At 38.0% G+C, this 23,964-nt stretch overlaps 1 pseudogene; it reads right to left on the reverse strand.

The window, feature by feature from the left end:
* Positions 1-1,102: 1,102 nt before the first annotated feature.
* The window catches only part of LOC105711079 (protein FAM83F-like), a 40,719-nt pseudogene continuing 17,857 nt past the window's right edge, over positions 1,103-23,964 (reverse strand).

Genomic DNA, 23,964 nt, shown 5'->3' on the forward strand with positions numbered 1-23,964 from the left:
ACTTGGCTTTGTTATTTATCACCTCTTTACTAATCTGTTCAACTCTAGTATACAACTAAAGCAGTTTCAGAATTCTTAACCAAAATCCTTGTGAGAAACAAATGTATCAACTAGGATACAGTGTTTATGTACAGTTCATTTTTCCGTAGCCTTACACTATCCAGTCAAAACAGCATTTTTCCAGAGTTAATCACATCAGTTTCTTTCTACTCCAGCCCCTGAAGTATGACCATGTGGTTCATTTGTAAAACAATTTCTTCACATTCTGGCAAATTTTTAAAATTAACATGTAATAAAATTCACGTTTTGTGGTGTTCAGGTCTGTTGGTTTAGACGAATGCATAGAGTTGTAGACCCACTGCAACACTTCAAATAACAATTTTTAAGAATCTCTTTTGTTTTTTATATAAAGATGAAGTTTCACTCTGTTGCTCAGGCTGGAGTACAGTAGTGCACTCATAGTTTGCTGCAGCCTCAAATGCCTGGATTCAAGCAATCCTTCTGTTGCAGCCTCCTGAGCAGTTGAAGACTACAGGCATGCGCCATCATCCCCTGCTCAAACAAAGCAATTCTATCACCCCCAAATTTCTCCTTTGCTATTCTTTTAAACTCTTGCCTCCATCCCTAACTCCAGCAACCACTGATTGCCTTGGGATCGTTCTTCCTCTTTTAAAGAGTGTCATATAAACTTGAATCATATAATATGTAGGTTTTTTTTGGTCTTGCCACTTAGTTCACTAGCAAAATGCATCTAAGATTCATCTTTGTTATGTAAATCAACAGTGTGTCTACTTTTGCCTTGTATAGATGTATTAACAGTTTGCTTTTCTATTCTCTAGTTGAAGGACATTGGGAGTACCTCAAAGTTTTGTCAATTATGAATTGACAATTATGAATATTTTTTCCCCGAGGCTCAGAGCCCTGCCCTCTCCCTTTTATTCCACCAATCTCTTGGAGGAGGGAACCAGAAGTACCAGGAAGCCTGGGGAAGGAGAAGCCACTGCTGCTGCCCCAGACATCCCATCCCATAAAGGTTTAGAGAATGGCCCTCACTCCATCTGTGACCAGCGGAGGAGTGGGGCATAAAGGAGGTGGACACTGGTCAACAAGGAGACCGTGGCACTGACCCCTCCCCAGCCACCGACAGTCTGGTGGAGGCGTGTGACTGAGATGATTCGGACCCTCTCATGTGGGATCCAGGCTCCCTGAGGCCAGGACGGAGGCTGCAGGGCAGGAGGCCAGTTGGAGTCTGATGTGCAAACTGGTGCAGCGTGTGACCCGCGCTCTCCATGGCAGAGGGCAGGGCAGGCGGGCATCCACACGTCCTGCCCACCCCCGTCCCGCAGCTCAGGAAATCACGGTTGTCGGGCTGGGCGGAACTGGGACTTGTTTTACTTCAGACCTGGGCACTGGAGTCCTCGTTGGGCCTCTTCCCCGTCAGAAACTCCCCTTCAGAGAAGGTGTCGGTGGAGAGGGAGCTGGCCACAGCATTCGGTGCTGGGGGACTTTTGGACCAGGGCCCGACAACCTGCTGCTGAGGCGCCTGCGCTCCCTGGCAGGGGCGGCCTCCGCCCGGGCCGCTTCTCCTGTGCGGTGGGCTGGGCGCCTCTCGGGATGTGGGCTTTGTCTACATGCACGCGAGAGACGGTCCTCCAGCCTTCCGGCTCAGCTCCCCCAGGGGATGGGCTCCACGCGGGGCAGCCCGGTCTCTCAGGAAGCCCTCCAGGCGCCGGGCTCACTTGCCGCCGCCCTCCTCCTGCCCCTCTGGGTTGCCGCTGGCCTCCTGCCGTTGCCCGGCGGTCCAGCGCATCATCTCCCCAGGCAGGTGGTGGCTGCTGCCACCAAGGCATACTTGGGGTTGAGGAGCTTGGGAGCCACGGTGGAGGAGTAGTGGTGGCCAAGTCGGCCCGCCAGGCCCAGCTGCCGGTGCAAGTCCACCTCCTCGGAGACGGCGTACGGCTCCCGGAACTCTGTGTCAAAGGGCTCCACGTTCTGCCCGGTCAGGGGAGGAGGAGGTTCCTGTCCACGTAGGAGGAAGTCCAGGTGAACGTGTAAGATCCAGTGGCTGCTTTGTCACCATCCACCATCAGGAACCTTGATGACAGGGCCCCTTGGCGTTCCCCATGGGCATGTAGAAGCCGACGCCTGTCACAGAGCGGACACGGATGTTCCGAATCCGGAAGTCGGTCAGCTGCAGGCCCTGACACATCTCTGGGAAATGCTTCACTCCCGCCTCGTCCAGGATGAGGTACACTGGGACCCGGCGCTTACAGGCAACATCCACAATGTCTTGGAAGATATCACCATCGTGAAGAGGTCCATGACCACAGCAATGACCTTCTGGGCCTGTCGGGTCTTCTGCCTGACCACTTGCTTAAGGTGCGGCGCCTTCTCGTCCTTGAGGGTGTGGGTGAAGAGGGTGACTTATTTATAATAGTTGGGTAAGGTTTTGCAGGAACATTTTTATTTCTCTTGGTTAAATAGGTTTGGCATTCCTTTTCTATAGATCCTTTGGGATTTTCTATATAAATAGTCATGTTGCCTGTGAATAATTTACTTTTTCCATGTTCTTATCTGTATAATTTTATTTTTATTATCTTATTGCATTGACAAGAAACTTCAGTACAACATAAAATAGGCGTTTAGAGAGAAGATATACTTCCCTGACTCCCAAACTTAATAGAAAATTTTCAGTCTCACCCTTAAGTATGATTTGAACTCTAACTTTTTACAATTGTATTTTGCAGACGTTTTCATCAGATTAGGAAGTTCCCTTCTATTCCTAGGTTGCTACAGAATTTTGTTTATTTTTCCAGGAATGTTAAATTTTGTCAAGAACGATTTTTGCCAAAACAACAGATGTTTTGGCATCTGTTGAAATGGTCGTTTATTTTCTTCTTCAATACTCTGTTAGTATGGTGCATTAATTGATTGATTTTTTTGAAAGTTAAAGCAGGATTTAATTTACTGTTTTTACTTTCTTACTTCTCATTCTCCTATCAGCAGACTGCTATCATCCATATCTCTCATGTCACATAGCTCTCTTGCTAAGCCAAAGTTCTTCATTTTGTATAACGCGTTCACTTTTTATTTTACATGATGTTTATTAAACATAGCCACCTTCTAGAAATATACATTCCTGGTTTTCTTTTTTTGTTTTATGGTCACTGCTCTCAATTTCCCTTCTTCTTCTAGAGATGCGTGCCCCATTGAGTTCATTTTCTTGCTCTGTCTATCGATCTATCTATTCTACACGTCTAGGTTTCCAATAATCATATATACTTAGGCGACTGCCAAATATAAGTCTCCAATCTAGAACTCTCTCTGGTGAGATCTATATCCAACACATTTATCTGGGTATTATTTTGTAATCAATGTGTATTACCAAATTGAGCGTGTTGCTTTCCCTCAATTCTTCAAAGCCCCTTATACTACTTTTAGTCTAAAAGTCATTAATCTATCAACTCTTAGCCCTACTTAACTTTTCAGATTTATTTATTGTTTCTTCCCTAGCTGTACTCTTGCTTAATTATATGGAATATTATAATTCCAGATCAAATCACATTATGCTATGTCATGACTCTGAGCCTTTGTACATATTGTTTTCTTTCTGTGTAATGTTCCTCCCTATTTAAATTTCTTCTCATTTGTCAAAGATTACTCTATTTCACCCTTTGTGAGGCCTGGTATCTACATCTTTCTGCACTGTTCAGTGTCAGGCCACTGATGATTTACTTATCTGTGCTTTCAAATCATCTATTCATAACTGACAATATCATGCTGTAATGTTGTAAGTATACTGTTATAATTGGTTTACATTTTTTTCACACCCTTCTCCCTATATATATATCTTAATATTGGATTTTGGTAGCAGGGACTAGATATTGATCCTTTAGCACCTATAAAGGCCCTGATACATAGCTGGCAATAAATCCACATTTGTTGAACAAATAGCCTTAGGCAATCTTGAGTCCTAAAAATTTCAGCACTATAAGTTCAAATAAGACCTTGGTATGGTAAAATTTGCCAGAATATAACCAGCAAACAAAGTGGGGAGGTTCTGGCTGTATGCTGAGGAAGAGGGAAAACTTCAGTGAGAAGGTGGAGTGTTGAGGGTTAAATCCAACCTTAAGAAACATCACATAAATCTGGGTCAGATGAGGGCTTTGTAGGAACTGAACATCACCGTGGAAAAGTTTCTCAGATATAGAGGGCACCGGAAATGGAGAACAACGTAGAAGATATCAACAGCATATATACATCAATTTAAAATTACTGTTGCTCAGCTAATGGCTTCCTATATCATATGCCTCTATGACAAATTTCTGGAGGCTACAAGTATGAAATGACTCACATCCTAAAGATGAAGTACCATTTCTATTGAACACTTGATGACTGATACATCATAAAATTGATGCTGCATGACAATCTAACTTCCTTCTTGTAAAGGTTTCAGAGGGTCATTTCTTAAACTTTATCCCTTATGCCCAAAGAAAGTTAAACTTTTGGTTTTACTTTAAAAATCTATGTTTAAAAGAAAAACCATTTAAATATAAAAGCCACTCTGGAAAGCATTTGCTTAATTAATTAAGCTGTATGCCAAAGACAAAATAAGGGCCAAAGATCTCAGACTGGAAAAGAAAGTGTGAATCAGCATCTTACTTATAATTACACTTGAAAATCAAGGTCATTTTTGTTCTGACAGTATAAAGGAAGCTCTGTGTTTCAATAAGAACTGTAGTAGAAACATTTTAACTGTCCTCCACTTAATCTACTTTGTGGAGTAACTGATGCTTTGAGCTCCCCATCTAAAACGTAGTGACTGGGGCCAATGACACACTGAAGCTTGTAACTGTGCCCCAAAACAGGGGTTAGCAAGTATGGCTCATGAGGAAAATCTAGCACACTGCCTGTTTGGCTTTTATTTCATTTTTTAAAAATTGTGATAAAATACACATGAGATTTACCATCTTAAACATGTTAAGTATACAGTTCAGTGGTATTAAATGTATTGATAATATTGTACAACCATCACACCATTTATCTCCCACATTTCATTTTATAAATGTACCCATTGAATAATAACTTTCTAATCCCCCCTGCCAACCACCAAAGTAGAATGGTTGGCAGGGGGGATTAGAAAGTTATTATTCAGATTTTGACTACTCTAAAAACCTCATATAAGTAGAATCATACTAGAGTATTTATCTTTTTATGACTGGCTTATTTCACTTAGCATAGTGTCCTGAAGATTTATCCATGTTGTAGCCTGTGTCAGAGTTCCTTTTCTTTTTAAGGTTGAATAATATTTCATCATTATGTATATGCCACATTGTGTTTATTCATTCCTTCAACAGACACTTGGGTTTCTTTCATGTTTTAGCTAATGTGAATACTGCTGAATGAGTATACAGATATGTCTTCAAGATGATGCTTTCAATAATTTTGGGTACATACCCAGAAGTAGAATTACTGGATCCCATGGTAATTGTATTTTTAGTATTTTGATAAACTGTCATAAGTGTTTTCCATAGTGTCCATATGATAACATTATGATAAACAGTGCAGAGGGGTTTCAGTTACGCCACAGCTTTGCCAATGCTGTCATTTTCACTTTTTAAATTTTATTTTTGATACTAGCCATCCTAAGAAGTTGTGAGGTAGTATCTCATTAGTAGTTTTGATTTGTATTTCTCTAATGATTAGTGATGCTGAGCATCTTTTCATGTGCTTATTGGCCATTTATATATCTTCTTTGAAGAAATGTACATTCAAATCCTTTGCCAATGTTTAAATCAAGGTGTTTCTGGTAAATTTTTCTCTAGTTTTAGAAATTGCCTATATGCTGTGAATATTAATCTCTTATCAGATATATGATTTACAAATATCTTCTTCCATTCTGTGGGTTACCTTTTTACTGATAATGCTTTTTTGTACAACATATTAGAAATTGTGTAAAATCCAATTTATTTTTGTAGTTGCCTGTGCCTTTAATATACATCCAGTAAATCATCACCAAATGCATTATTGTCAAGTACTGTCCTATGCTTTCTTCTAAGAGTTTTACAGTTTAAAATTTTACACTTAGGGCTTTGATCCATTTTGAGTTAGTTTTTTATATAGTATAAGAGCCCAACTTTATTCCTCTGTCTGTGAGTATCCAGTTTTCCCAGAACCACTATTGAAGAGACTATCCTCGACCCATTGATTGGTATTGGCATACTTGCCAAAGACCATTTGACTGTATACACAATAGTTTATTTCTGAGATCTCTATTCTGTTTCATTTTGTTGGTCTATATGTCTAACTTCATGCTAGTACCACGCTTTGAGATCAGGGAATGTGAGTCTTCCAACTGTTTCCTTCTTTTGAGATTTTTTTGGCTGTTTGGAGTCCTTTGGGATGCCACATGAATTTTAGAATGTGTTTTTCTTGTTCCCCCCCAAAATTCATGAGATCTGGATAGGAATTGCATTGAATCTATAAATTGTTTTGGTAATATCGATTTCTTAACAAAGTTGAATCTTTCAATCCATGAACATAGAATGTGTTTCCATTTATTTATGTCTTTTGAAATTTGTTTTAACAATTTTTTTTCTTTTTTTTGTTCTGGATTTTTATTTTCTTTATTATTATTATTTTTTAGTTTTCATTGTGCATATTAAATGAAATTCTTTTTTTTTTTTTTCGAGACAGAGTTTCGCTCTTGTTACCCAGGCTTGAGTGCAATGGTGCAATCTCGGCTCACTGCAACCTCCGCCTCCTGGGTTCAGGCAATTCTCCTGCCTCGGCCTCCTGAGTAGCTGGGATTACAGGCACGCACCACCATGACCAGCTAATTTTTTGTATTTTTAGTAGAGACGGGGTTTCACCATGTTGACCAGGATGGTCTCGATCTCTTGACCCCGTGATCCACCTACCTTGGCCTCCCAAAGTGCTGGGATTACAGGCGTGAGCCATTGCGCCCAGCAATGAAATTCTTTTGTTAATTTTGGGGGAGTTGTTTATTGTTAAGCTCTAAAAATACTACTGACTTTTGTATGTTGACATAGTATCCTACTACTTTTCAGAATTCATTTATTTGTTATAACAATGTTTTGTTAAATATTTATGGTTTTCTAAGTATTAGGTTTTATCATGTGCAAATGAAGATAATTTTATCCTTTTCAGTTTGATGCCTTTTATTTATTTTTTTTCATAATTTATCTGACTGGAACTTCCTGTATTATCATGAATAGAAGTGACAACATAAAGGCATATTTTCCTTGCTCCTTATCTTAGAAAAAAAGCTTTCAGTCTTTCACCATTGAGAATGGTGTCGACTGTGAGTTTTTCACAAACGGCTTTTATTATGCTGAGATAGTTTTCTTCTATTCCTAGTTTGTTGGGTATTTAATCTAACACTCATGAAAGGGTGTTAGATTTTGGCAAATGCTTTTTCTGCGTCAGTTGAGATGGTCATGGTTTTTGTCTTCTTCAGTCTGTTAACGTGATATATTACATTAGTTAATTTTCCTATATTGCATCTTCCTTGCATTTCAGAATTAAACCCCACTTGGTTATGGTATATAATCCTATATGCTGCTGAATTTGGTTTTCTAATGTTTTGTTGGGAATTTTGCATCTATGTTCATAGACATATTGGTCTATAGTTTTCTTTGCTTGTATTTTCTTTGGCTTTGGTATCTGGGTAATACTGAACATAGCATAAGTCAGGATGTGTTCTGTTTTTCTTTTTCTTTTTTTTTTTTTTTTGGAAAACTTTGAGAAGGATTGGTGTTATGTTTTTCTTTAAATGTTTGGTAGAATTCATCAGGGAAGCCTGGGCTTTTCTTCCTTAGGAGTTTTTTGAGTACTGATTCAATCTTCTCACCAGTGTGAATCTTTACAGATTTTATATTTCTTCATGATTTCATCTTGGTAGGTTTTATGTTACTAGGAATTTGTTCATTTCATCTAGGTTATTCAATCTGCTGGTGTACTTGTTTATAGGTCTCTCTTATAATCCTTTTATTTATGTAGAATTAATAATAATGCATATCCCACTTTCATCTCTGATTTTGGTATTAATAATTTGAGTCTTCGTTTTTTTGCTTAGTTCATCTGAACTAAAGTTTTGCCATTTTTTACATTTTTTCAAAGAAGAAAATTTTGTTTAACTGATTTTTTCATATTGTTTATTCTCCATTTCATTCATCTGTGCTCTAGACTTTGTTATTTCCTTTCTTCTACTTGCTTTGGGTTTAGTTTGTTCTTTTTTTCATAGTTCCTTAAGATGTAAAATTAGGTTGTTGATTTGAGATCTTTCTTGTCTTTTAATGTAAGCATTTATAGCTATAGAATATCTCTTCCAATGTGTTCCATATATTTTGGTGTATTTTCTTTTCATTACTCTTTAAGGACACTGCCCCAAAACAGCAAAGCTGAATTATTGTGTCAGAGACCTTTTTGCTCTCAAAGCTGAAAGTATTTATGTATGAACAGTAATGGAAAGTTTGCCAACATTTCGCCTAGAAGATTTCCACTTTGTGAAATGTATGAGGCAGTTATGTTGTTTCTAATCCTTAATATCACTTGCGTTTATTATTAGAGGCGTGCTAAGGTAAGTAAACACTTAAGAAACTGATGATACATGAGTGCAACAACAAAAACTGATATTAACTATTTGAACAAATTGAGTTGTGATTTAGAAAAATATAAGCAATTATCTAAAATGTTGATATTAAATTGGTTTAAAATCATGTTAAAAAGCTAGGATTTTAAGATTTCTTTACAACTTTCTCCTATTTTCACTCTATACCATAGGTAGAAGCTGGAAATCGTAAACAATGCATTATAGATATAATTTGTTGGCACACACAAGAATGATATGGAACCCAACCAGTAGACCTATATTAAATGAACAAGCCTTGGCCTCTGATTAGCAATTGCCTGGGCCAATGTTTAATGTCAAAATATGGTTGGTTTACGCATTAGGGGAAGTTTATTCAGCACTAATAAGATAAAATTATCCATGTTATTACCTGTGCTCAACAATAAAATTTGAAGGTGATTAATCTGCATTGAATATTGAAATATATATAAATGAGAAGTTCTTTTCTTCCTAAATAATAAAACAAAAATCAGAGCAGAATAAAAAAATTAAAAATTATAAATCATAGTAGCCACTGGAAGCAATGCTGAACTCACAAATTATAGATTTTTTTCTTTTTCTTTTTGTATTTTTATAGTCATCAGAAAAATCACTAAATCTTAAGGCTTTTGAAACCTTTTATGGTTTATCTTTACCAATTTTCTGTCCTTACGAAAACAAGGATGAACCAAGTGTAGGTTATTCAACAATAGTTGTATCAGTCCATTTTCACACTGCTGTAAGGAACTGCCGAGACTAGAAAGGAAAGAGGTTTAATTTACTCACAGTTCAGCATGGCTGAGGAGTCCTCAGGAAACTTACAATCATGGCAGAAGTTGAAGGGGAACCAAGGCACCTTCTTCACCAGGCAGCAGGAAGGAGAATGGCCAAACAAAGGGGGTAAAGCCCCTTATAAAGCCATCAGGTTTTTTGAGAAGTCACTCACTAACAAGAGAACATCATGGGTGAAACCACCCCCATGATACAATTACCTTGACCCTCTCTCTCCCTTAACATGTGGGGATGACGAGGATTTATAATTCAAGATGAGATTTGGGTGGGTACACAAAGCCTAACCATATCAATAGTCCTAGACTTACACATTGTGTGAAACACTTAAAGAAAAAATAATTTCAATAAATATTTATTTCTAAATAGCATTTTTTTTGCTTGTGAAGAAATAAAAGTTACTTATTTATCATAAAACATAGATGTTGATTCAGCTAGTTCAAGAAGCTCTGGAAATGTTGAAAAAGGTGATATAAGTATGAATGTCTGAGGTATGTATTTTTTAAATTAAGAGACTTATTAAAAAATCATCAAGACACAAAATTTGTTTACTTTTGTTATATTAGTGGAGAATAAAATTCAAATAAATTTGCTAAACCTTATGTAAAACTTGGGCTGAGGTTAAAAACTACAGAAAATTCTGCACTACAAAGAGATAATCAAGAATGTAATGTTATTAATCTCTCATACACTGAAAGTTCCATTTACAGAAATATGACATACAACAATGGATTAGTCATACTTTTTTTTTCTAAAATTAAGAATGAAGTTGGAATCATGTAGTTTGTGACAGAAACAAAAAATCAATGTATGGAAAGGAATAAAAAGAAGAGGAAGTAAAAAGAGGATGAAGAGAGAACAAATAAGATAAAAGATTTATAAATTAGGAGCTGGAGACAGTCTAGATATCATTTTGTTTTCAACTGAACAAGAACACAAAGCAAATCAATAATATTCATTGTATAAATGGAGATATTGTGTTGGAAAAACTGAACTTAATTCATAAACAGCTTTACTGAAATCTTAATATATAGAAACAATAGCCAAAGTCACTATTTTAAGGTAAATATGTAAAGTATAAATTTAAATCAATCGATTACTAGTATCGTTTAATAATTTGAAAACTATTTTCACTAAAATGCAAGGAATACTAAGTATGAAATGATGGAACCTTAGACTGAGTAGGGACTTTGTAGGTTACCTAAATCAATCTACCACTTAGTAGTGTCAGTACAATCCCATCTAAGTTTTGGCTCATGAGACTGCATCATACTTTACTAAGGAGTTTCCAGAGGGGAAAGAACCACTGGGACTAGCTCCAGCACAAAGCACTGAGGGAGAACAAGAAGTCAAATTCTGGGAATGAGAGTAATAATACCAAGTCCAAAGAAAGGGACCATTCTGAATGGGAGCTGGAGCCAAGAGTGAGAAACTCGGCGTATTTGGAGCAGAAAAGAAAGACTCTCTGGCATTGGGTCAAAGAGGCTTTGTGACAGTGGTTCACATTTGTTACTCAGTGAGCACATGGGCATCTCTGGATGTTTTGGGCTGGCTTAAGGAATCTCAAGTAAGAGTAGATGAATGTAGTGGTTTCCTTCATTACATCTTGAAAAATCATGCAGCTTCTGTTTTGACACTTCCAGTAACAAAATAACAAAATAACTTTTACTCCTTTCTTAGGAAGCTGTTTGTCACATTGACTCCAAATTCTCACTTTGACACTCGTTTTACCTGTGAGCTAAAAAAATATTTATTTATCATAAAATATAGCTGTTGATTCAACTAGATCAGGAAACTGGGAAATTTGAAAAAGATGATACAAGTATGAATATCTATCTAAAAGAGAGACACAAAATAAGAACACTTTAAAATATTAAATAGTAACACGTAATATTAAATATTAAATTTTCTCTAGATTTTTCATTTATCAGGTTAAATATCTTGATTCTTCAGTAATCCCTAAAATGAAATCTATACTCATATTTTACTGATTGTATAAATTCTCTTTGTATATACTTCAGTTTCTCTATCTATATATCATAAAGAAATGAAGATCATAGACTTGTACCTTAACAGAGGTAGTAGAATTACTACTTCTAATAAATTATGGCAGATATTATTAGGAGTCAGGCAACAAAACTGTCTCAGAATGAGCTAAAAGTTTATAATTATTATTTGTTTTTTTTAGATGGCGTCTTGCTCTGTAACCCAGGCTGGAGTACAGTGGCGCGATCTCGGCTCACCGAAATCGCTGCCTCCTGAGTTCAAGTGATTCTCTTGCCTCGGCCTTTCGAGTAGCTGGGATTACAGGTACCTGCCACCATGCCCAGTTAATTTTCGTATTATTAGTAGAGATGGTATTTTGCCATGTTTTGGTCTCCTGACCTCAGCCTCCCAAAGTGCTGGTATTATCATAATCATGTATAATCATTAAGCTGTATTCACACACTGCTGCTGCTCAGCAAGCTAAGTTTCTCTCATCCTCTATATATGCTGCTGAACATTTGGGCATATTGACTTCTCTTGAGTCAATATGTGAAAAGCATTTATGAATATTAGTTTGTCAAAAACTTAATAAAATTCAGAATTTTGATGTGGCTGTCAAGAAAGTTAATATGATGAAAATAATTGAGGACATTTTGTCTGGAGAAATAGAGAGGACAATTTGTCTTTAAATATTTAAAGATAAGTTAGATGAAGAGGAATTAAATGTTAAATTTTCCTTAGCATCAGGGGAGAAACGTGATAGTAGGATATTTGGGTTTAATAATGTATCATGTTCTCTTACTCGCTTTGTACATTTAAACAGCACATGTCCTCTCTGAACTTTATTTTTCTGGTTTGCCAAATGGAAATTTAAAAAGATTCATACCTCAAAGCATTGGTGAAATAATGTACTTTAAATTAACATAATGTAAGTGTGCATACTTGGGCATCGCTTGACTTCTCTAAGCGTGTCTTTCTTACCTGCCAAATATTTGTTCCTTCATTCATGTATTTATCTAGTATCTTTCACCTGTTGATCAATGTTCCCTGTCTCCTCAAATCACAGTGACCACCATTTTCTCCTGTGTTTTCTTTCTTCATGGAATAGCCTGGGACAAAGGCAGAAATCATATCTCCTGCTTCCCTTCAATGGGGTAGTTTTATAACTTTTTCCTGGGTTACTAGTTTCTAAGAGTTGAGAGTGATTCTGCCAACTTTTAATCCTTCATGGGCAAAAGTAGAAGTCTCTGGTATTCTTTATATATATATATATATATATATATGTGTAAATGTATATTTAATGTATTAATAATTCCTTACCAAACGTGGCAGTGTGCTGGCATAATTGATTGAATGTGAATAAGATGCAATTTCTTTTTTCCCAAAATCTTAAAATCCCTGGAAGAGAAAACCAAAACAGGCAAACACAGTAATAAGTATAATATGATGCATTATATACCAACTGGGCTATGTCACATGTAAAATTATTTGCAAAAAGAGTGCCACAATATCACTTGATTGAAGATCTTGGAGAAGCCTCAGAAGGAAGTGATATATTTGATACAGATCTTGACACACAAAAAGCATTTTAACTGATGGAGAATAATGGGAAGTTTTCCATTAAGCCTTCCCCAATCTCTTCAGTCAGAATTTGCTACTCACTCTGTTGTATTTTGTTTTCAGATTTATCGTATCAATTATCTGTGATTGCTTTATAATGTAACTGTGTAGGTGGATAACTTTATCACCTCTATAATAGCAGGCTTCTTCAAAGCAGGAGCTGTAGTGAAAGTGATTCATCTTTACATCATTCTCCTTCAAATTTGAGTGTAAAATCCTCTTAATCTAGTAATGCATCTTCTGCCTTCTTGCCAAATGCAACAAATCTGAGAAAATAATATTTATGAAATGAAACAGAAACTGGGTGTTAAAATGAATTGGGGAGAAAGGATTAGGGAAGGATTGATAACATAAAATGTCACTAAATTGCAGGTCAAATCTCATCATAATATGCTTGAAGAAAATTGGCCAAATTTTCTGTATTGTATTGCATTGTGTTTCGTCATATTAAGAACTACTTGAAATAAGTAGATCAGTAATAGATTTTTTTTTTTCCTAACCAAGGATGTCTAATGTTGTAGTATTTGTTTGAATGGGTTTTATCTGCACAAAACTTGGTTATTTATGTGAGATGTTTTCTATAAACACAGACATAGGCTTGTAATGACCTGAGAAGGTTTGAAATGAGGTAGGAGTTCCTTCTAGTATCCCGAAGGGAATTTGGAGGAGGAGTAATCAGGAAAAACATACACACAACTGTAGCCTTCAGTTTGTCTAAACTTTAAAGATCAGGAAAATGTGACATAAATAAATTAAAAATTGGGGGAATTACAGATTACAGTCCTAATAGAGCAGGAAAATTATGTATTAGGCTTAAAATTGTAACTCATCAAACATTACAATGAGTAAATATCTAGAAATTAGTGCACTTTATCTAATAAAATGATGTATACAGTTTTGACCAATAGTCAATAATGTCATTAATATAGGAGTATTATAGCTTTTTTATTTGTTTTAGTGAGAGAAACTGTAGTAGATTGAATGATGGCTACATTAAAATATCAAGTCCTAATTTCTGGAAAGTGCAAACATTCCCCATTTTAAATTTATTTATATTACATTTTTTAACATTTTACATTTTTAAACATTTTTATACATTTTACTTTTATAAAACTCTCATTCTGAGTTTTATAAATTAAAGATAACATGAACAGTTACAATTCAAATATTAAGATTAAAAATTTAAACAACACTATTTAACATAAACATCAGTAGTATTATAGACTTTTATTGTGAAGCTTTTGATATAGAGAGGGTCATTTATTGTATCATGAGTATATAGTTATCAGTATGAGATTGGATGAACTGAAGTTTAGATTGAGGAAGCTAAATGGCTTGTAGATCTGATACGAAACTCTACAATGAGAAGCCTACCTTGGCCTTTTAGGGGCATATTCTCGAAAAGTTATGTATATGTTTAATGTTATCAATCAAATCATGTTTCAATTGTCTCATGGTTAAATCTGGGGTAAAATGTCAAATATATTGACTAATTTTCTCTATGTTGTCATTTGAAGTTTCATATAAAAATTTTAGGCATAATTAGGAACATAGATATTTGCATAGTTTTGATCCAAGTTTATGAGAATGTTAGTTTACCAAAATGGTACCATTTTAACCAGCAGTTCAATAAGCACTTGTAAGTTATGAAATGGCTGTCAATAAATTTGTTTTCTATGAAATATTTTATTAGAAATCACTTTTGTTCCATAGTCCAGGATTAGTTTGAGATATCCACTTGTGCACAGTTTAAAGGGTTCAAAAAGGACCTGAAGTCCTAGAGCTGATAATGCACAGGCTGGTCTCCACAAGAGAAGAAGGTGGATATGAAGAATAATGGTGCTGCTACAGGGTTAACTTTGTATACTTTGCATGGGATACATTGTTTTAATCTTTTAACTGATTAAAACAATCTTTTGTTTTCATCTTAACTGTATCAGTTAAAAGTTCTCTTGTTAACTTTCTGTCTCGATCTGTCTAATATTGACAGTGGAGTGTTAAAGTCTCCCACTATTATTATGTGAGAGTCTAAGTCTCTTTGTAGATTGTTAAGAACTTACTTTATGTACCCAGGTGCTCCTATATTGGGTGCGTATATATTTAGGGTCCTTAGTTCTTCGTGATGCATTGATCCTTTTACCATTATGTAATGACCTTGTTTGTCTCTTTTGATCTTTGTTGGTTTAAAGTCCATTTTGTCAGAGACTATGGTTGAAACTCCTGCTTTTTTTTTTCTCCATTTGCTTGATAAATCTTCCTCCATCCTTTTATTTTTAGCCTATGTGTCTCCTTGCACGTGAGATGGGTTTCCTGAATACAGCACATTGATGGGTTTTGACTTTTTATCCAAGTTGTCAGTCTGTGTCTTTTGATTGGGGCATTTAGTCCATTTCATTTAAGGTTAATATTGTTATGTGTGAATTTGATCCTGCCATTTTGATGCTAGCTGGATGTTTTGCCCATTAGTTGACACATTTTCTTCATTGTGTTTGTGGTCTTTACCATTTGGTATGTTTTTGGAGTGGCTGGTTGTTCAATGTACTGGTTGTTCCTTTCCTTGTCTAGTGCTTCTTTCAGGAGCTCTTGTAAGGCAGGACTGGTGGTGATGAAATCTCTCAGCAATTGCTTGTCCATAAAGGATTTCCTTTCTTCTTTGCTTATGAAGCTTAGTTTGGCTGGATATGAAATTCTAGGTTGAAAGCTCATTTCTTTAAGGATGTTGAATATTGGCCCCCTCTCTCTTCTGGCTTGTAGGGTTTCTGTGGAGAGATCCGCTGTTAATCTGATGGGCTTCCCTTTGTGGGTAACCCGATCTTTCTCTCTTGCTGCCCTTAGCATTTTTTCCTTCATTTCAACCCTGGTTAATCTGACGATTATGTGCCTTGGGGTTGTTCTTCTTGAGGAATATCTTTGTGGTGTTCTCTGTATTTCATGGACTTGAATATTGGCTTGTCTTGCTAGGTTGGGGAAGTTCTCCTGGATAATATCCTGAAGAGTGTTTTCCAGCTTGGATTCATTCTCTCCATCACATTCAGGTACACCTATCAACTGTAGATTAGGTCTTTTCACATAATCCCATATTTTTTGGAGGCTTTTTTCACTTCTTTTAACTCTTTTTTTCTCTATTTTTGCCTTCTCATTTTGTTTCATTGAGTTGATCTTCAGTCTCTGATATCCTTTCTTCTGCTTGGTCGATTCGGCTATTGAAACTTGTGTATGCTTCACGAAGTTCTCATGCTTTGTTTTTCAGCTCCATCAAAGTTGTTTATATTCTCCTCTCAGCTGGTTATTCTAGTTAGCATCTCATCTAACCTTTTTACTAGGTTCTTAGTTTCTTTGCATTGGGTTAGCAAATATTCTTTTATCTCTGAGAAGTTTATTACCCACCTTCTGAAGCCTGTTTCTGTCAATTCATCAGATTCATTCTCCATCCATCTTTGATCCCTAGCTGGTGAGGAGTTATGATCCCTTGGAGGAGGAGAGGCATTCTGGTTTTTTGGTGTTTTCATCCTTTTTGCGCTGGTTTCTTCCCATCTTAGTGGCTTTATCTACCTGTGGTCTTTGTAGTTGATGACTTTCAGATGGGGTCTCTGAGTGGATGTCCTTTTTGTTGATGTTGAAGCTATTTCTTTCTGATTCTTAGTTTTCCTTCTGACAGTCAGGCCCCTCTGCTGCAGGACCCCTGGAGGTCCACTCCAGACCCCGCTTGCCTGGGGATCACCCCCGGGGGCTGCAGAACAGCAAGGGTTGCCACCGATTTCTTCCTCTGCTATCCTTGTCCCAGAAGGATACCCACCAGATGTTGGCCTGAGCTCTCCTTTATGAGGTGTCTCTTTGGGTATATGGGGGTCAGGTAGTTGCTTGAAGAGACAGTCTGTCCCTTATAGGAACTCAAGTGCTGTGCTGGGAGCTCCGCTGTTCTGTGCAGAGCTGCTGGGCAGGTGCCTTTAAGTCTGCTGCAGCTGAACTCATAACTGCCTCTTTTCCCAGGTTCTCTGTCCTAGGAAGGTCAGCTTTATTTATAAGTTCCTGTCCTGCTGCTGCCTTTTTTTGTAGATGCCTTGCCCCTCATGGAGTAATCTAATCACAGTCTGCCAGCAGGGGCATTGCTGAGCTGCCGCAGGCTCTGCCCAGCTGCTGTGTGAACTGCCTTGGTAGTGGCAGACTGCCTCAGTGGTGGGGAATGCCCTTCCCCTCACTGAGCTGGCCCATCTTGGGTCCAGCTGCACTTGCTGCGAAACTCTCAATCCAGAGCGTTTCAGATTGCTTGTTTGTGGGGGTGGTACCTGCCGAGCCAGATTGCCTGGCTCCCTGTCTCAGCCCCCTCCCTTTCAGTTGAATGGGTGGCTCTGTCTCCCTGGCATTCCAGGCACCAGTCGAAACAGCCACCCAGACTTGTGTGAGTTTCTGTGCACCAACCCGACCTGGCACCGGCTGAAACTGCCATGCTGAAAACTCGTTGCGCTTTTTGGCCCAGGTATCTCCTGGTCTATGGGCAGTGAAAACTTGTTTGGAAATGCAGTGAGCACTCCCCCTCTGCGCTGTTCTCACTGGGAACTGCACTCCAGAGTTGTTCCTATTCGGCCATCCTGGATCCTCTCTCCAGCATTCTTAGAATTTTACAGATAAAACAGGTTATTTAGAGAAATTCGGTGACTAGCTTAAGGCCCCAGGAAGAATTAATCTTAAACCTCTCAGTTCCTCTCTCAGGGTTTGCAGGTGTGTGGGTCAAGAAGGGCCTTTACAGATGGAAGTGGGAAAACTTTATAGTGGGCAAAAGGGAAGCCTCCAGGTGTGCCCCGATTGGAGGCTGTTGATCTGAGGAAGTTGTCTGCTAGCAATGGGGCATCCCATGTGATTTGTTAGGAGAACAGATTCAGCCCCTCTAGTTGGTCCCAAGTTGGAAGTGGGCACTCAAGTTAGGGAAACTGCTAGTTATTAATCAAGTCCTGGCCAATTTCCCTGATATTATTGTTTGCCTTCATGAATTGTGCTAGAGACAGCACTCTGAGTATCTACAACTTGACTTCAGCAGGCTGGCTCACTGCATTAATTATTGTACATAAGATGTTGGTTTAATGTACAGGTTGCTGCAGGTTACAGGTTGGAGTTCCAGTTTTGTACAGGGTTTAGCTATTGTCCACTTGTACATGTGGACTCTCAACTTGCTGTCGTAGTGATACATCCAAAACACAAATCGTATTGCTGACTTCTCTGCTTAAAATCCTTCAGTGGTTTCCTGTGTCTCCAGCATAAGTGCAAAGGCCCTGAGCAGGGCACTAAAGATGCTCGATGGTCCCACTTTTTCCTGTGTTTGTGGTTTTATCCAGGATCACTGTTGGCAAAAGGTTGTGCTGATCCTAGAGCAATAACAACATCATTTGCATTTCCAGTGCATACACTAGACTGCTTGACAGCTCTGTTGATTGAAGTCCTTGCAGGGAACACCCTCCACCCACTACTTTGCTCTTCATCGCCTTCATTTCAGCCTGTTTAGCCACCATCCTCTCTGGAAGCCTGCAGTGAAGGTGTTCAGCTCTTCATCTGTGCTCCCAGAACACCACGTGCCAACTTCTGCCCCAGGACTCAGAGCATCACATTCCAATTCCATCTTCTTGTATGTCTGCCTCCTATTCCAGACTGTGAGCTTCCCAATGGCAAAATCTGTTTTATTTGTCCTCTTCCCTGGCACTTTGAACAGGTCCTGGCACATATTTAATGTACTGTGCTGAATCAGAGTGATGGGGGATTAGGACCAACATATTCCAACTTCTGTTTGAGAGTTCTTTCTAGTAAGAAACATCTTATGAAAATGTGACATTAAAAATAAATGCTGGAAAGTAATTTCGAGTGGTCCAATGGAACCAAATATGATTAAGGCATTTTCAATCTGTCCTCCATGGCATTTCAGAAAATGTCTCTGTCCTAAGTTTAAGTGTGATGAGCAGTCTGCAACAGCTATTGGAAGGCAAATCCTGTTCTTTGCCTGACAATCAAAACTGGATAAATGAGCTCTTCTTGAAGCATTTGTTTGCATACTGAATGTAAATATCTGCCACTTTTCTAATTAAGACTTCAGTAAGAGAACTCCAACACCCTGAGCAAAGATCTAACCTTAAGATAAAGAGAAACAGCAAATCTCAAAAATAAAAGTGGTAAAAATGGCCCCTAGAGTTGATGGCATACTTTTGAAGTGTGGTACCTTTCTGCCAAGGCCGCTATCTGTAGGGAATGTGAAGGTTCTTCTTGAAGACCAGGGGAACGTCATTAAGACCTTTGTCTCGTAGAACTGCCTCCTGCTTTCCCTCCTCCCTAACTCTAGATGAGTGCTCTCTCCTTATGTAATATTAAGGATTTTTAAGGTATGTAATATGTAAGAATTTTAAGCTAAGTAATATTAAGGGTTTTTAATATGGGGCAATAGTCATGTGGGAAGGGATTGGACAGTCCTTTTATGGGGGAATGTGCTGTACTTGAGTGAGGAGAGTTTACTTCATGCTTATATGCATGTGGGGAGGTTTTGGATGTGGTTTTGTGGGAAAATGTAGTATGTACAAATAAGCATTTGTGGTACCATAGGATGTTCTAACCTTCATATTCTCCATTCTCATCCTAGCAATTATTCCTGTACTTCACATACCTAAACAACAAAATATAACATTCCAACCCTTAAGTCAATGCTTGTTCTGAATCCTAGTAGCTATACTCACATGAATTGGAGGTCAACCAGTTGAATACCCTTTATTATCATGGGACAGACCGCATCTGTTAAATATTTCTCTGTCATCCTCACCCTCATACCACCCACTACCCTTACTAATTGTAAAGGCAGTTGCAATTGTTCTGTAAACTAGTCTTTTCATTTCCCTTCTTGCTTCTCCAATCCAAAGATTGATGATTCCTAAGGCGTGCTTTTGATCTTGTCATTCACCTGCTCAAAGTGTCACAGTTCCTAAAGGCCCAACCTGTAGGCATGCGTCCAAGATCATCTGCTCTTAGTCCACGACTTGTCTTTCCATTTCTAGTTTACTATACAGTCTTTGAGTTATATTCCAGCAATTTCAGAATATACCTTGCATGGTCCCACGTCCATAAATTTCTTCACTTGAAATTTTCTACATATCTATGATGGTTTTGCTGATCTCTTTATCTCAGTTTTCTAGACTCACCTGAAAAGGCTGGGGAGGAAGAATTTATTAAGTGTACAGATTCCTTGGTCTGATGGCAGCTTATTACTTCTACAGAAAGTGTGCTTAAGGAAGCAAAATTTTGGGGGAAAACCTTTGGGAGTGAAAATGGCTTAAGAATCAGTCTTCAAGTGGTATCAGTTAGTATATTATGAAAATTGTTTTTACTTGGGTTGAATGACACAGATTAATAAAAATAACAGACTCTCCTAATGACATTTTATTCATACGTCATAGAAGAGGACAGCAATCAGTGACCCAGATCAGACATTATTATAATCTTCATTTGGATTTGGTGGGCTTTAAGAAGATTGATGGCAGCATCCAAATCTATAATAGAGATTTTGCGTGCATCTAGATGCTGCGCTAGTAAGAAGCACCCAAAGGGATTACTCTTTAGACTAAATTTTAACGTGTCCCTGTGAGAAATAATCCAGTATCTTTCATAACACTTTTGTAGTTGGTAAAACTTTATACCTGGGTAATTATGTTTTCCAGTGGATTATCAGTACAACAAAAGACCCTGCATTACTTATTATTTTATATTTATTTATTTATTTTCTTTAGAGAAGGGTTTTGCTTTGTCACCTAGGCTGGAGTGCAGTGGCGTGATCATAGCTCGCTCCAGCCTCAAACTCCTGGTCTCGAGTGATCCTCCTGCCTCAGCCTCCCAAAGTGTTGAAATTATAGGCATGAGTCACCACACCTGAAGGCCATATATTATTTCCCTTGAATCTCTGTAGAACGTAGCAGTGTTCCTTTTAGACCAGAAAGAAACCCCCAAATGTTAAATTCTTGGACTACAGCAATTTGAAGGAATAGAGGTTTTTTGATACTGTTACAGAGTGGTAATTTGGGGGTAATAACAGAGTATTTTAATGCAATTTTATTCAATTTAGAAGATACATTCCCGAAAAAAATTTAACTGTGCTCATGATTCATAGTCTTATTAGAAAAATAAAATTTAGTAATAGCAGGCAAAACGTGCAATATAACAGAATGTGCATTGAAAGAATTTGACTCAAAAGACTCTGTACTTTATGAACGTTCAGTAGTTGAAGTGACAGATATTTGTCTAAAATTTATTGTATTGGTAGTGGCACAAGAATATTCTCAGTCCAAGCTTAAAAGCATGTATCATCCTGGAACATGGATAAATACCAACAACATGCAGGTGCGATGAAAGAAGGAACCAAAATGGCATAGATTGTTTTGAAGTAACATTCTTGCTTCAGAGACTTACTAACTGGGCGTAAAACCAGGCTGAATTGTCTTAAGGAATGTATGTTAATTGTGGTTTGAAACCTGGCTTTGTCAATGCTGTGTCTTTTCTTTTTTAAATGCAGGCACCTATTTAAATAATTTATAAATGACCTTAATTAGTCATGGATCATTTAGTGGAGATCCTTGTTAAATTTGTAAAACAGATAGATCTACAGAGAACTGTTTTTGGTAGATCAAAGGAAATCTGCAAAGTTTTGGTGAAAGAGTGAATTGAAAATACAGTGGGTGTTCCACAACAGGGAACACTCAATTAGCTGCATGGATTTTCCTGGTGTTGGGTGTTTTGATTTGAAGCCTCATTACTTCCTCCATGTCATTAGGTAGCAAATTTACTTCATCCAAATTGAATTAATCTGTTATCTAATTAATACTCATACAATATTTTTAACAGTTGAGGAAAATTGGGGTGGGGGGGAGGATGACTACCAATTATGTGCCATAATTGGTAGTGTACCAATTAAGCCAATCAGATATGACAAATTGGATTAAAAGCTAACAGATCCAGGGATGTGTTTTGCCTTTCTTTTTCCTCCCCTGCAGCTGTAATGCAAAGTGAAAAGAAAATTCAGTGTGTACAAATAAACCTTTGGATTAGTCATGACTGTTTCATGCTGTACCGTACAGTTGAGCAACATCTTTAGGATGTAACATTAACTGGGAGGGAAAGAACATGTTATTTGTTCTACCAAGGGATGGTCTAACGTGTTACTGTATGGCTCCTACATGTTGTTTCATGACATACAACTCGTCCTACAACACCATGGTGTATTAGGAATGTTCTGGATTCTAAATTTGGTGAATCCTTGTATAAATGGTGATCTAAACTGGAGAAAAATGACAGTTTAGTTCTAGGTAGACAGAGATGAAGAGCATGAATCTCAAAAGTTGCTCTTATTTCACCAAGTGTAAAGACACCCATGGAGGATTGTGACAAGAGCTTCTGTCTGTCCCTTTCTCACACGCAGCAGGCACGGCCACTTGACAGCAGCCACATTTTCCACCAGAGATTAATATCACTTTACAGATCTTCTACACACAGATTTCCAGGGAGCCACTACCCATTGAGTGGACCCAACCTATTTTCCATTGTGAATTTATTATCAATTTTATATTACGTTAGACCAACCTATCAAAAATTACTCTGTATCTTCTACCATCTCTTGCCTTAATCAATACACTAGGTATTACAGATGGTGAGTGAATAACTCTAGAAGTCATAAATAAGTAAGAATGAACCTTACAGATTTTATGATTGTAACAGGAAGGGAGAAGACAAACTTCAAAGAGCTAATGTCACTCCAAGCTTCTTTTTCTTTTCTTTTCTTCTCTTTTTTCTTTTTTCAGACCGTGTCTCTCTGTCTCCCAGGCTGGAGTGCAGTGGCACAATTTCGGCTCACTGCAGCCTCTGCCTCCTGGGTTCCAGCGATTTTTTTTGCCTCGGCCTCCTGAGTAGCTGTGACTACAGGTGCACATCATCACACCTGGCTAATTTTTGTGTTTTTAATAGAGATGGGGTTTCACTATGTTGGCCATGATGGTCTCAAACTCCTGACCTCAAGTGATCCACCCAACTTGACCTCCCAAAGTACTGGAATTACAGGTGTGAGTCACCATGCCCAGCCAAAGCCTCATTTCTTGAAGAAAATCTTAGCTTCTAAATTGTTTTGTCTCCAAATTCCACACATCAGACATTGAGGGGAGGTGGCGTGTATGCACATGAGTGTGAAAGGTAAGGTTACAATCGTGTAGTCTGTGTACACTCAGGCCTGCAGCAGTTGAGTAATAGTCACTAAATTAGAACCAAACAATGTTTCTGACTGTCTTTCCCTAAACCCTCATCTGTGCCACTAGCATTTATGGGCTAAATGGTGAAAAGGTGTGTGATATTCATATTTCGTATTCTGGCATCATAATGTCTCCTGCCCTCTCCGTTCCTACCCTGAGCCTTAAGTCAGCCAGTACAAATCTGGGTCACCCAGCTGCTGGGTTTCCAACAGCAATGAGATCTCAAGAGTCCTGCTTTATCTGTGGCTCACATCCCAACCCATGTCCCCTTGCCAAGTTTCCTACTCTCTCTTTACCTGCTCTAATTGCCCTTGACCTCCTGTCTCTTTTGTGTCCTGCACATAAGATGCTGAATCTCTGGCACTGATGACAGTTCCTTTCCTAGGTCAGATTTTGTCCTTGCCCTTCAGTTTGTGCTTGCTTTTGATGCCACCATGTGTAGCACAACTGGAGTTTCCTGGCTTCCCTTTACCCGGCCGGTGTTCCCCCTGAATTTGCCATTTATCTTATAAAGTTTTTCTTGTAACCGTAAGAGTTTTTCTTTTCTTCCCTTTGTACAAAGGAAAAAAACGGGCACTTCTCAGATCCCAGCTCCTCCTTTCCTGGTGCCTTCATTTGTCAAAGTGACATCTGGTTATTGGAAAGTGGCAATTCCTGTTACTCAATGAATAATGTAAATGG

The sequence above is a fragment of the Aotus nancymaae genome, unplaced genomic scaffold (assembly GCF_030222135.1).
Source record: "Aotus nancymaae isolate 86718 unplaced genomic scaffold, 86718_ANA_hifiasm-v0.15.2.pri h1tg000032l_0, whole genome shotgun sequence".
NCBI lineage: Eukaryota > Metazoa > Chordata > Mammalia > Primates > Aotidae > Aotus > Aotus nancymaae.